The sequence below is a fragment of the Balaenoptera borealis genome (genome assembly GCF_965194805.1).
Source record: "Balaenoptera borealis genome assembly, chromosome: 2".
NCBI classification, from domain to species: Eukaryota; Metazoa; Chordata; class Mammalia; order Artiodactyla; family Balaenopteridae; genus Balaenoptera; species Balaenoptera borealis.
This window is the reverse complement of record NC_138867.1, coordinates 123,695,428-123,710,193: the sequence shown is the minus strand read 5'-3', so window position 1 is coordinate 123,710,193 and position 14,766 is coordinate 123,695,428. Positions and strand designations below refer to the sequence as shown.

Below are 14,766 nucleotides of genomic sequence, written 5' to 3'. Positions count from 1 at the left end.
AGGGAGGAGGCATGGGGATATATGTATATGTATAGCTGATTCAGTTTGTTATAAAGCAGAAACTAACACACCATTGTAAAACAATTATACTCCAATAAAGTTTTTAAACAAACAAACAAGACAGAAAAACCCCCAAAATTGCATTTTAGCACAGGCATCCAAGGGTGCCAAGAACTTGACAGCATAACAGATAGTGAGAGAGGAAGCCAAGGCAGTTAGGGGTGGCCTCCAATTCATGGTTGACAGCCAGGGATAATTTGTGGTTAACAGATCAGGCAAACTCGCAGCCTATACATGCGTCCTCACTCTGAAAGAGTGAGATTGTCTCAGTGGAGTCTGTGCCTAGCTTTTTTGGATTTTTGGGGGGCGGCTTTTTGCCTAGCTTTGAACTTTAAACACTGACTGTTTAGTGTGCCAGTATCTCTTTCTAAGTTGTCTTAAGTTACTTACCTCACTTTAAATAGTGATATATGTGATGTATAAGCTAGTTTATTCTAAACTTTAGGCCTATGTTTTGTTTTGTGTTTATTGAAGTATACTTGATTTACGATGTTTTGTCAGTTTCTGGTGTACAGCAAATTGATTTATATATATCTATTCTTTTTCAGATTCTTTTCCATTATAGTTTATTACAAGATACTGAATATAATTCCTTGTGTTATACAGTAGGACCTTGTTGTTTTTGTATCTCTTAATCCCAACTCCTACTTTATCCCTCCACTCTCCCCGCCCTTTGGTAACCATAAGTTTATTTTCTAAGTCTTTGAGTCTGTTTCTGTTTCATAGATATGTTCATTTGTGTTATATTTTAGATTCCACATATAAGTGATATCATATGATATTTGTCTTTCTCTTCCTGACTTACTTCACTTAGTGTGATAATCTCTAGGTCCATCCATGTTGCTGCAGTTGACATTATTTCATTCTTTTTTATGGCTTAGTAGTATTTCATTGTATACATATACCACATCTTATTTATCCATTGATCTGTCAATGAACACTTAGGTTGCTTCCATGTCTTGGCTAGTGTGAAAAGTGTTGCTATGAACATTGTGTTACATGTATCTTTTTGAGTTAGAGTTTTCTCCAGATATATGCTCAGGAGTGGGATTACTGAATCATATGATAACACTATTATTAATTTTTGAAGAAACCTCCATACTGTTCTCCATAGTGGTTGTACCAATTTACCTTTCCACCAACAGTGTAAGAGGGTTCCCTTTTCTTCATACCCTCTCCAGCATTTGTTATTTGCAGACTTTTTAATGATGGCCATTCTGACCGGTGTGAGGTAAACATAAGGCCTTTGAATTGCCACTCACACTGCCTAGAACACCCTGTCCTCAGATTGTCAGCTTAAATGGCAGTTCTTCAGAAAGTCTTTCCTGAGCCCCTATTTAAAGAAGTTAGACTCAATAGCTTTCTGTTATATTACATTGCTTTATTATCTTGTAGCATATATCACTTTTTGGAATTATCTTAAAGTTTTGTAATAGTATTTTTCTTTGTTGTAGGTATCCCCTTTCTGGTCTGGAAACTCTCTGAGAATAAGGACTTTCTCTGTCTCATTCACCATTGGATCCTCAGACGCTGGACTAGTCCCTGGCTTTTAAGTCTCTGTGCTCCTTCAAGGCAAGGATCGTATCTTAGACAACTTGCCAAGCCTGATGCCCAGGACAGTAAGTGATTCCCATTAATATGTAGACTTATGTAATAAATACAATTGAGCTTTGTAAAAGTAACCAATAGTGAACATTAAGTGAGCACCTTGTTGAAAAAAGGGCCATTTTTCTCTTAATCAACTTTTAAATTAATTTAAAACCAGCTATTATTTTTGTGTATTTGTGTGTCCAGCTTGCATTTGAGCATCATTTTGTGACAGGTGCTTTGAGAAATGAAAGAGAAGAGTACAAGTGGTCGTTGCCTTTCAAAGTCTTCTATTCTATTCTGAAAGACGTGGGTGAAACTCATTTTCCTTTCTAATCTTTGGAAATGGTGCCTAGCTGTGTTCTTAGATAAATAATGATTTTTTTAAAAAAATGAATAAATGGATAAAAGTAAAAATCACTGAATGAATAAGAAATAGGTGAATTAAGTGATAGGAGTTAGAAGCAGATGCAGCCAATCGTCAGAGTCTTTGAGTCAGGGTGAAGGGATTTGATTGCATGAAGTCGTTGACTCATGAAGTAGACTTAATTTATTTTTCACCCAGTAGAAACCATTCACTGTTTCCTTGTGTTCATGTTATTGTTTCTTACTACCATGGGTTGTTCTTGATGTCCCCATGGCTGGAATGCGTGTTGATAATCTTTGTATGTTTAAAGTCCATTCGCTGAAGATAAAAGCAAATATCATCATCTCAGTGAAATAGTTTACTACCTCCCTTGCAGTAAGAAATTTCTCCACCTCTGAATTCCTAGAATGCTCTATTGACTCTCTGCCTGTCGCACATAACCCTTTTCATTTTATATTGCCATTATTTATGTCTGTGTTTAATCTTCTCTTTTAGACTCAGCTCCTTGAGGGTGGGCTTATTGCTGATTTATCTGAGTAGCAAACTTTTAGTAATTCATTCAAAAAGTATTTACTGAAGACATTGCATGTGAGGCAGAGTGCTAGTATTGGAGAAAGAGTTGTGAGCAACTAACATCGACAAGGCAAACACTAGTTTGCCTTGGATTTTAGAGTTTAATAAAGAGCAGAGTATTAATGGCTTTTATTAGTTGAGCACATCAGAAAATTTGATGAGATAATTATCTTAGCATATTGTAGCTGAAGACATAGGTTTCATTTATTTATTTATTTATTTATTCTGGATAAATGCATTTACTTTTTTTTATTGAAGTATAGTTCATGTAAAATATTATGTAAGTTACAGGTGTGCAATATAGTGATTCAAAATTTTTAAAGGTTATACTCCATTTATTGTTATTATAAAATATTGGCCTTATCCCCTGTGTTGTACAATGTATCCTTGTAGCTTATTTCATACATAATGGTTTGTACCTCTTAATCCCCTACCTCTTATGGCTCCTTCCCCCTTCCCTCTCCACACTGGTAACCACTAGATTGCTCTCTATATCTGTGAGTCTGCTTTTTTTTGTAATTGTTGTTATATTCACTAGTTTGTTGTTTTTACATTCCACATGTGCTATCATACAGTATTTGTCTTTCTCCCATTTATTTCACTTAGCATAATGCCCTCCAAGTCCATCCATGTTGCTGCAGATAGCATTATTTCATTATTTTTTATGGCGGAGTAGTATATCATTGTATATATATACCACACCGTCTTTTTTTTTTTTAACATCTTTATTGGAGTATAATTGCTTTACAATGGTGTGTTAGTTTTTGCTTTATAACAAAGTGAATCAGCTATACATATACATATATCCCCATATCTCCTCCATCTTGAGTCTCCCTCCCACCCTCCCTATCGCACCCCTCTAGGCGGTGACAAAGCACTGAGCTGATCTCCCTATGCTATGCAGCTGCTTCCCACTAGCTATCTATTTTACATTTGGTACTACATATAAGTCCATGCCACCCTCTCACCTCGTCCCAGCTTACCTTTCCCCCTCCCTGTGTCCTCAAGTCCATTCTCTATGTCTGCGTCTTTATTCCTGTCCTGCCCCTAGGTTCTTCAGAACCATTTTCTTTTTTTCTTTTTTAGATTCCATATATATGTGTTAGCATACAGTATTTGTTTTTCTCTTTCTGACTTACTTCACTCTGTATGACAGACTCTAGGTCCACCCACTTCACTACAAATAACTCAATTTCATTTCTTTTAATGGCGGAGTAATATTCCATTGTATATATGTGCCACATCTTCTTTATCCATTCATCTGTCGATGGACACTTAGGTTGATTCCATGTCCTGGCTATTGTAAATAGAGCTGCAATCAACATTGTGGTACATGACTCTATTTGAATTATGGTTTTCTCAAGGTGTATGCCCAGTATTGGGATTGCTGGGTCCGATAGTAGTTCTATTTTTAGTTTTGTAAGGAACCTCCATACTGTTCTCCATAGTGGCTGTATCAATTTACATTCCCACCAAGAGTGCAAGAGGGTTCCCTTTTCCCCACACCCTCTCCAGCATTTATTGTTTGTAGATTTTTTGTTGATGGCCATTCTAACTGGTGTGAAGTGATACCTCATTGTAGTTTTGATTTGCATTTCTCTAATGATTAGTGACATTGAGCATTATTTTATGTGTTTGTTGGCAATCTGTATATCTTTGGAGAAATGTCTATTTAGGTCTTCTGCCCATTTTTGGATTGGGTTGTTTGTTTTGTTGATATTGAGCTGCATGAGCTGCTTGTAAATTTTGGAGATTAATCCTTTGTCAGTTGCTTCACTTGCAAGTATTTTCTTCCATTCTGAGGGTTGTCTTTTCATCTTGTGTATGGTTTCCTTTGCTGTGAAAAGCTTTTAAGTTTCATTAGGTCCCATTTGTTTGTTTTTGTTTTTATTTCCATTTTTCTAGGAGTTGGGTCAAAAAGGATCTTGCTGGGATTTATGTCCTAGAGTGTTCTGCCTATGTTTTCCTCTAAGAGTTGTATCATGTCTGGCCTTATATTTAGGTCTTTAATCCATTTTCAGTTTATTTTTGTGTATGGTATTAGGGAGTGTTCTAATGTCATTGTTTTACATGTAGCTGTCCAGTTTTCCCAGCACCACTTATTGAAGAGGCTGTCTTTTCTCCATTATATATTCTTGCCTCCTTTATTAAAAATAAGGTAACCATAGGTGCGTGGGTTTATCTCTGGGCTTTCTATCCTGTTCCATTGATGTATATTTCTGATTTTGTGCCACTACCATACTGTCTTGATTACGGTAGCTTTGTAGTATAGTCTGAAGTCTGGGAGCCTGATTCCTTCAGCTCCATTTTTCTTTCTCAAGATTACTTTGGCTATTCGGGGTCTTTTGTGTTTCTGTACAAATTGTGAAATTTTTCTTCTAGTTCTGTGAAAAATGCCCTTGGTAATTTGATAGGGATTGCATTGAATCTGTAGATTGCTTTGCGTAATATAGTCATTTTCACAATGTTGATTCTTCCAATCCAAGAACATGGCATATCTCTCCATCTGTTTGTATCATCTTTCATTTCTTTCATCACTGTCTTATAGTTTTCTGCATACAGGTCTTTTGTCTCCTTAGGTAGGTTTATTCCTAGGTATTTTATTCTTTTTGTTGCAATGGTAAATGGGAGTGTTTCCTTGATTTCTCTTTCAGATTTGTCATCATTAATGTGTAAGAATGCAAGAGATTTCTTTGCATTAATTTTGTATCCTGCTACTTTACAAATTCATTGATTAGCTCTAGTAGTTTTCTGGTAGCATCTTTAGGATTCTCTATGTATACTATCCTGTCATCTGCAAACAATGACAGTTTTACTTCCTCTTTTCCAATTTGGGTTCCTTTTATTTCTTTTTCTTCTCTGATTGCTGTGGCTAAAACTTCCAAAACTATGTTGAATAATAGCAGTGAGAGTGAGCAACCTTGTCTTGTTCCTAATCTTAGTGGAAATAGTTTCAGTTTTTCACCATTGAGAATGATGTTGGCTGTACCACACCTTCTTTGTTCACCCATCTATTGATGGACACTTAGGTTGCTTCCATGTCTTAGCAAATGTAAACCATGCTGCTGTGAACATTGGAGTGCATATAGGAGGGTTCTCTTTTTTCCACATCCTCGCCAACATTTGTTATTTATCTTTTTTAAAAATTAATTAATTAATTAATTAATTTTTGGCTGTGTTGGGTCTTTGTTGCTGCATGCGGGCTTTCTCTAGTTGCAGCGAGTGTGGACTACTCTTTGTTGCAATGCTCTGGCTTCTCATTGCAGTGGCTTCTCTAGTTGCAGAGCACAGACTAGGCACGTGGGCTTCAGTAGTTTTGGTACGTGTGCTCAATAGTTGTGGCTCGTGGGCTCTAGAGAGCAGGCTCAGTCGTTGTGGCACACAGGCTTAACTGCTCCGTTGCATGTGGGATCTTCCTGGACCAGGGATTGATCCTGTGTCCCCTGCATTGGCAGACAGATTCTTAACCACTACACCACCAGGGAAGTACATTTGTGTTCTTTCTGATGACATAAGTTTTAGATTCCATAGATTATGGTTTCACTCCTGCTCTATTGTTTACTGGATATGTGACCTAAAGCTGGTAATGCGACATCTTGGAACTTCTGTCTCAGCTACTTGTTACCACAAATAATGCTGTATAACAAACCACACCAAAGTAGATTAAAATAGAATTTATTAAACTCATGAGTCTATGGTTTGACAAGGTGGTTCTTCTGGTCTGGGCCAGGTTAGGCTGTTTTTGTTTTGGCTAGCTCATATGTCTGTGAGCTGGTGAGTCAGCTGGGAGGATGGATCAGTCTAGATGTGCTTCACCCAAGAAAGATCTTTGGCACATGTTTTCTCACCTTCTACCACGTAAGCCTGGACTTGTCCACATGGTGGTTGTGGAGGTCCAAAAAAGCTAGTAATCTAGGCTCCAAGTTGGTAGTGTCACTTTTGCCACATTCTGTTGGCAGAAGAAAGTCACAAGATCAGATCAGATTCGTGGAGTAGGGATTCTATCTTTTGATGTGAGTTACTGGAAAATCACGTTGTAAGAATGTGGATACAGGGGGACATGAACAGTTGTTGGTTATAATTTTACTTCATCTACTATTACTTCAGTCTATAAAAGAGAGATGATAATAATAGTTGCTACTTTATAGGTGGATTCTGAAAATTATATAAAATAATGTGGAAAAAACCTGGGGTGTTATCTGGCACTTAAGAAATGTTGGAAGTTTGTTATGATTTTTACATCACTTATCCTCACAACCAAGCATAGAGAGATATTATATTCCTCATTCAGGTTACTTGTCCCTGACCACAAAGTTAGTCAGTTATGGGGCCAGGATTCAAATCAGGATTCAGTTCAAAGCTGGTATCAGAGACTTCCCAACTATTCACCAAAGTTGTTTTTCTTTTTTGTTTGTTTGTTTTTCCTGGACTACATTTCCCAGCCCCTCTTGCTGCAAGTGTGACAGTGTGATTATTTTCTAGTCCATAAATGGTGAGCAGTATTGCTCAGGAGGGAAGGAGTCCAGATCTCTGATTCTCCACGTGGAAGAGAACTTCCTACAGATTAGGAACACTGATTTTCGATTTTAGTGAGCTAGGAATAAACTTTTCTTGTGAATAGGCAATGAAATGTTGGAGTTCTTACAGTAATAACAAACTAACTACTCTGGTTTAGTTGTAACAAACTAGCTGTAACAAACTAATAGTACTGTAACAAGCCAACTGTAACAAACTAATACTAGCCATAACAAACTAGCTAGTTATAGCTGGTTGTTACTAGCTATAACAAACTAACCAATACAGAGTTTAATTTCTCAAACACTACGTGGTACAATTTAAGAGAGTGAAAACTTTTCTTGGTAGTATTTTGCAGGTATTAGGCTCTCTATCATTCATTGAAGAAATGAAGTTTCCAAAACTAAACATAAGCTTTCCAGTCCCTTAATACCATGTACCACTCTTTATCTCCCTTCTGTCTGCGATTTCCTCCTTTTCCTTCCACTCAGAGAAACACGTTCCTTTTTCATTAAACCAAACTGACTGTCGGGTTTACGTGCATCTAACCTGGGCCAGAAGATCAAATTCTCTGATTAGAGTACCATTATTAGGGTTCATTTTATCTACACGAACAAAAGCAAAACGAAAAAAAAAATCAAATGATCTTTTCTATAGATTGAAAATATTTGTTTCAGGGCCTCTCTTTTCCAATTCTGAGGACACTATCAAGGATTCGGTGGGGTTCAAGGAAATTCTCACAGGGTTGTGAAAGTGGGTTTTAAGCACTCTAATGGAAAGAGAGGAGTTGAAAATTAAAAGTGAAGGAAACTAAAAGGGTTCAAAAAAGCTGGTGAAAACAGAAAAAATATATCAACCTTACTTGAAACGAGAGAGCATGAAATTTACCCTCCCTTTGGCCCAGAAAGAAGATTCCATACTAAGTGGCACCATTATAGAAGCTGTAGAGAAACAATTAGGGCTTTAAATTATGACAAGTATTTGAGACCTCTGGTATTGACATCACTCAAAGAATTTGCCCTATGCCTTAGAGGAACATGGAATCATAGAGAGGCAGATGATGTAAACATTGAGCCAAGGAATAAGAAGTCTACTTACACGCCTTAAAAGGAGAACAATTAGCAATACAGTGAAATAGAATCCAACTTAAAAAAAAAAAAGTCATTTCTATTAGAAATTAGAAAGAAGAGGGCATGTTTGTATAGCTGAATCACACTGACTCCATTTTGTCAGCTCCATCTTGGTCCCAAAGTCCTACTCTCTCTCCCTTCTACGTGACTGAACTTTAGTCTACTCACAAGGAATATGCCCAAGCCAGATAAGTTCCTTATTGACTTTTACGCTTGCCTTCATCTGATATGAAAACTGGAAGAATGCCTTTTTAAAATTTTTATTTTATTTTTATTGGAGTATAGCTGATTTACAATGTTGTGTTAGTTTCTGCTGTACAGCAAAGTGAATCAGTTATACATATACACATGTCCACTCTTTTTTAGATTCTTTTCTCATATAGGTCATTACAGAGTGCTGAGTAGAGTTCCCTGTGCTATACAGCAGGTTCTTATTAGTTATCTATTTTATATATAACAGTGTGTGTATGTCAATCCCAGTCTCCCAATTTATCCCTCCCCCCACTTCCCCTTTTCCCCTGGGCAACCATAAATTTGTTTTCTACATCTGTAACTCTTTCTGTTTTGAAGATAAGTTTATTTGTACCATTTAAAAAATTCCACATATAAGCAATATCATATGATATTTGTCTTTCTCTGTCTGACTTACTGAACACTGGAAGAATGTCTTATGCTGACACATGGTTAGTGTTCGTGAGACACTTGGGAGGGGGCGGGAGGAAAAAAACCCTGGTTTCCATTGGTGCGAAAGTCTTTCTCACTTGGTAGTCAGATTCTATTCTTAGGTTTGGCCCCTTTAAATCCCCCTATACCCCTTTTAAGGGGTGCAGAATGTAGCTGCAAATGCTTCTGGATTGCTGTCTGCTCAATCCTGCCCGTAAGTAAGTACCCACAATAAACTTCATAATTGCATTTTATGGAGTTGCCTGTTTCGTGTTTCAGTCTCATAGTTCCTTCAGTTTGGAGGATATTATTCAATATCCCTGACATCCAACATGTGTGGTAGCCACTAAAAGTGTAGATAGAAAAGTGGTGACTCACAAAAACCTATCATGAACCACAAATATGAGTTATATAAGTAAACATGACTTATAATTTAAAATTTTATAGTAGTCATGTTAAAAAAAGTTTAAAAAATTGATCAAATTAATTTAAATAATATATTTCATTTAGCCCAATATATCCCAGATATCATTTCAATGACTAATCAATATAAAAATATTAATGGAACATTTTACTTCATTTTTTCATACTGTCTTTGAACTTCTCTGTGTATTTTATACTTAGAGCACAACTCAATTTGACCTAGCCACATTTCAAGTGCTCAGTGGCCAAATGGCTACCACATTGGACAATACAGGGATAGACAGTAAAACAATGGATTAAATGGTGAGAGATGGAAATAGACATGTAGAAGGAGCCAAATCCTGAGATGTTTTATTTCTTTCTTTGCAACCCAGTTACTTAGATGAGGTGGTATTTAAGGACCTTCTAACCCTAAAATTCTATGAACCTCTATCCTATTTCAGTGTAGGACGGCCAAGAAGTGTCCCAAACTGAATGTTCTTACCTTAACATCTCAAAATTATTTTAGCACCGTTGTTGGCATAGTTGTTGTCTCCTCCCCTCCTCTTCCCCACTCCTTTCCCTCCTCCTTCACCTCCTCATTCTCCTCCTCTTCCCCCTCTTCCTCTTCCTCCTTCTTCTTAACTCCAAAGGTATTTATACCCACCTCTGACCCAGGAATGCCATAATGAATACACTTACTCTCACATGAATTTTTCTTTAAAGCTCATTTCTCTTGGTTCGTCCAGAAGGACTTCAGTTTGACGGTATCTATTGTAGATTTTTACATAGTAAATTTCACATGCTGATTATAGCACCTTATTTTTTCTTTGAGAACTATTATGCCTCCATTCTCAGTCCATGTTGTTTGGGTGTGGCTAGCCATGCTCCAAGTCAAGGGATAGGTATGTTTCAGGCTTAAGGCTGTGTCCTTGGCCACAGTGATTGGTTCAATGACAGGTGTGTGGCCTAAGTCATGTTACTAGGTACCAATAAGAGCTCATCTGGGGGAAATTTTGCTCGAGCTATTGGCATAAAAGTACTCTTTTCTTTTTACTGGTAAAATTATGGGTAGCATGGGATGTGTAAATGGAGCTAATGGCAGCCTTCTTGTCATCACGAGGAGAGAGCTTGAATGAGAATGGAGCAAGCATAGAGAAATGCAGTAGAGAGATGGGAAAACTAGAATTTTGGGAAAAAACAACAACAACAAAACTTTGTGCTCTGGATCCAGCTGTACCTGAAGTCAAAAAATCCACTCTTGGTCTTCCCATTTTAAAAATCTCTATTTTTTTTCATGTTAAAGCCTCTTTGAACTAGAGTTTCTGCTGCTTGCAATGAAAAGATTACTGGCTAACAACTATTATCAACCTTAGTTGATAACACTATCAGATTAACACTATTATCAACCTTAACATCATTTTATAGAATGGGCCCCAGAATTATGTTACAAGAAAACTTTATCAGATAGACAATTCTGACGTCTGTAAAAATATATTTCTTCCTGTGAACGACTATAATTATTCATTAATTAAGACATTTGTTCATTTTATTAAACAAATATTCCTTGCAAATATACTCTTTTTCAGACACTGTGTTCTGTTTTATATATTATACCAATTATTTACTTGACTTTCTCTCTCACTTCTTTGTGATCTTTCAGTGGGCAGAATACTCCCGCCCAATACCAAATAAAACTAAGATTTTGGAAATAGAAATAGAGGCAAAATCTTTCCGTTTGAAGTGTTTTGTTCTCTTAAAAATTATGTAAGTCTCATGTTCTTTGAGAAGCAACAACTAATTCTCTCAAACTCCTCTTTTTCTACTCCCTTTACACACCTTGTATTAATTATCTCCATAATTTTCTGATTATAATTTTGGAACATTTTAGAATTTATTGTCTCCCAAAATTATGATTAGAATAAATGGGCAGTTTAAGAATAAATATACGTCTAGACCTTTCCCTACTGCATCAGAATTAGTTGGGATTATTATTTAAAATGAAAATTCGTGAGCTCCTTTTGCTCAGAGATTCTAAACTGGAGTCTTTGGGTAGTGTCCTAGAATTTGCATTTTAACCAGCTCTCTTGGAGAATCACATGTACACAAATGTTTTGGAATTACGTGGTTACTTAGGAAAAATTCTATAAGCATTCCAGGATATAGTGAAGGCATGGATTGACTTTGAGACCTAGATCATCGGCATTTAAATATTCTTTATCTGCTCTAGTCTATACCTGATAGCAAATAATTACTTTAATAATCATAAACATTTCACACAGATGAAAGACCTGCTAAATATTATTCACATATTAATGTATGAGGAGAACAGTATTAATTAATCATAGGTAGACTCTATAGATCATAATATCTGTTTATTAAATTTAATTATAGAGTCCAAACTGTGTCTAATGAGGGATTTGCTGACTGATATTAAACTTAAGCTGGAAAAATTGGTCTAGTATTACTTTTTACAAACAAAAAAAATTGCTTGCTCCTAAATTCTGTTCTTATATATTTCATCTGAACTCCTAAAACATCTTGGTCATGCCTTTTTTTATATTAATTTGAGTTTGGAGGTTTGCTGGGGTTTTTAAAATTTTTTATTTTATTTATTTTTTTATACAGCAGGTTCTTATTAGTCATCAGTTTCATACACATCAGTGTACACATGTCAATCCCAATCGCGCAATTCATCACACCCCCACCCCCAACCCCCTGCCACTTTCCCCCTTTGGTGTCCATACGTTTGTTCTCTACATATGTGTCCCAATTTCTGCCCTGCAAACCGGTTCGTCTCTACCATTTTTCTAGGTTCCACATATATGCGTTAATATACGATATTTGTTTTTCTCTTTCTGACTTACTTCACTCTGTATGACAGTCTCTTGATCCATCCACGTCTCAACAAATGACCCAGTTTCGTTCCTTTTTATGGCTGAGTAATATTCCATTGTATATATTTACCACAACTTCTTTATCCATTCATCTGTTGATGGGCATTTAGGTTGCTTCCATGGCCTGGCTATTGTAAATAGTGCTGCAATGAACTTTGGGGTGCACGTGTCTTTTTGAATTATGGTTTTCTCTGGGTATATGCCCAGTAGTGGGATTGCTGGAGCAAAAGGTAATTCTATTTTTAGTTTTTTAAGGAACCACCATACTGTCCTCCATAGTGGCTGTATCAATTTACCTTCCCACCAACAGTGCAAGAGGGCTCCCTTTTCTCCACACCCTTTCCAGCATTTGTTGTTTGTAGATTTTCTGATGATGCCCATTCTAACTGGTGTGAGGTGATACCTCATTGTAGTTTTGTTTTGCATTTTTCTAATCATTAGTGATGTTGAGCAGCTTTTCATGTGCTTCTTGCCCATCTGAATGTCTTCTTTGGAGAAATGTCTATTTAGGTCTTTGGCCCATTTTTTTTATTGGGTTGTTTGTTTTTTTAATGTTGAGCTGCATGGGCTATTTATATATTTTGGAGATTAATCCTTTGTCTGTAGATTCATTTGCAAATATTTTCTCCCATTCTGAGGGTAGTCTTTTTGTCTTGTTTATGGTTTCCTTTGTTGTGCAAAAGCTTTGAAGTTTCATTAGGTCCCATTTGTTTATTTTCGTTATTATTTCCATTACTCTAGGAGGAGGATCAAAAAATATCTTGCTGTGATTTATGTCAAAGAGTGTTCTTCCTCTAAGAGTTTTATAGTGTCCAGTCTTACATTTAGGTCTCTAATCCATTTTGAGTTTATCTTTGTATATGGTGTTAGGAAGTGTTCTAATTTCATTCTTTTACATGTAGTTGTCCAGTTTTCCCAGCACGACTTATTGAAGAGACTGTCTTTTCTCCATTGTATATCCTTGTCTCCTTTGTCATAGATTAGTTGACCATAGGTGCATGGGTTTATCTCTGGGCTTTCTATCTTGTTCCATTTATCTATATTTCGGTTTTTGTGCCAGTACCATATTGTCTTGATTACTGTAGCTTGGTACTGTAGTCTGAAGTCAGGGAGTCTGATTCCTCCAGCTCCATTTTTTTCCCTCAAGACTGCTTTGGCTATTCGGGGTCTTTTGTATCTCCATGCAAATTTTAAGATATTTTGTTCTAGTTCCATAAAAAATGCCATTGGTAATTTGATAGGGATTGCATTGAATCTGTAGATTGCTTTGGGTAGTATAGTCATTTGCACAGTATTGATTCCTCCAATCCAAGAACATGGTTTATCTCTCCATCTGTTGGTATCATCTTTAATTTCTTTCATCAGTGTCCTATAGTTTTCTGCATACAGGTCTTTTGTCTTCCTAGGTAGTTTTATTCCTAGGTATTTTATTCTTTTTGTTGCAATGGTAAATGGGAGTGTTTCCTTAATTTCTCTTTCAGATTTTTCATCATTAGTGTATAGGAATGCAAGAGATTTCTGTACATTGATTTTGTATCCTGCAACTTTGCCAAATTCATTGATTAGCTCTTGTAGTTTTATGGGGCATCTTTAGGATTCTCTATGTATAGTATCATGTCATCTGTAAAGAGTGACAATTTTAATTTTTCTTTTCCAATTTGTATTCCTTTTATTTCTTTTTCTTCTCTGATTGCCATGGCTAGGACTTCCAAAACTATGTTGAATAATAGTGTGAGAGTGGACATCCTTGTCTTGTTCCTGATCTTAGAAGAAATACTTTCAGTTTTTCACCATTGAGAATGATGTTTGCTGTGGGTTTGTCATATATGGCCTTTATTATGTTGAGGTAAGTTCCCTCTATGCCCACCTTCTGGAGAGTTTTTACCATAAATGGGTGCTGAAATTTGTCAAAAGCTTTTTCTTCATCTGTTGAGATGATCATATGGTTTTTATTCTTCAATTTGTTAATATGGTGTATCACATTGATTGATTTGCATATATTGAAGAATCCTTGCATCCCTGGGGTAAATCCCACTTGATCATGGTGTATGATCCTTTTAATGTGTTGTTGGATTCTATGTGCTAGTATTTTCTTGAGGATTTTAGCATCTATATTCATCAGTGATATTGGTCTATAATTTTCTTTTTTTGTAGTGTCTTTGTCTGGTTTTGGTATCAGGGTGATGGTGGCCTTATAGAATGAGTTTGGGAGTGTTCCTTCCTCCGCAATTTTTTAGAATAGTTTGAGAAGGATGGGTGTTAGCTCTTCTCTAAATGTTTGATAGAATTCACCTATGAAGCCATCTGGTCCTCGACTCTTTTTGTTGGACGATTTTTAATCATAGTTTCAATTTCCTTACTTGTGATTGGTCTGTTCATATTTTCTATTTCTTCCTGGTTCAGTCTTGGAAGGTTATACCTTTCTAGGAATTTGTCCATTTCTTCCAGGTTGTCCATTTTATTGGCATAGAGTTGCTTGTAGTAGTCTCAGGATGCTTTGTATTTCTGCGGTGTCCATTGTAACTTCTCCTTTTTCATTTCTAATTTTATTGATTTGAGTCCTCTCCCTCTT

General features: G+C 36.3%; 1 long non-coding RNA gene across 1 annotated transcript in view; it reads left to right on the top strand.

Moving 5' to 3' along the window:
* The window catches only part of LOC309624587, a 438,712-nt gene that overhangs the window by 250,266 nt on the left and 173,680 nt on the right, over positions 1-14,766 (top strand). The window contains exon 2 of the long non-coding RNA XR_014242037.1: positions 1,515-1,679. This is a non-coding gene — a long non-coding RNA (uncharacterized lncRNA). The remainder of the gene's footprint in view (positions 1-1,514; positions 1,680-14,766) is intronic.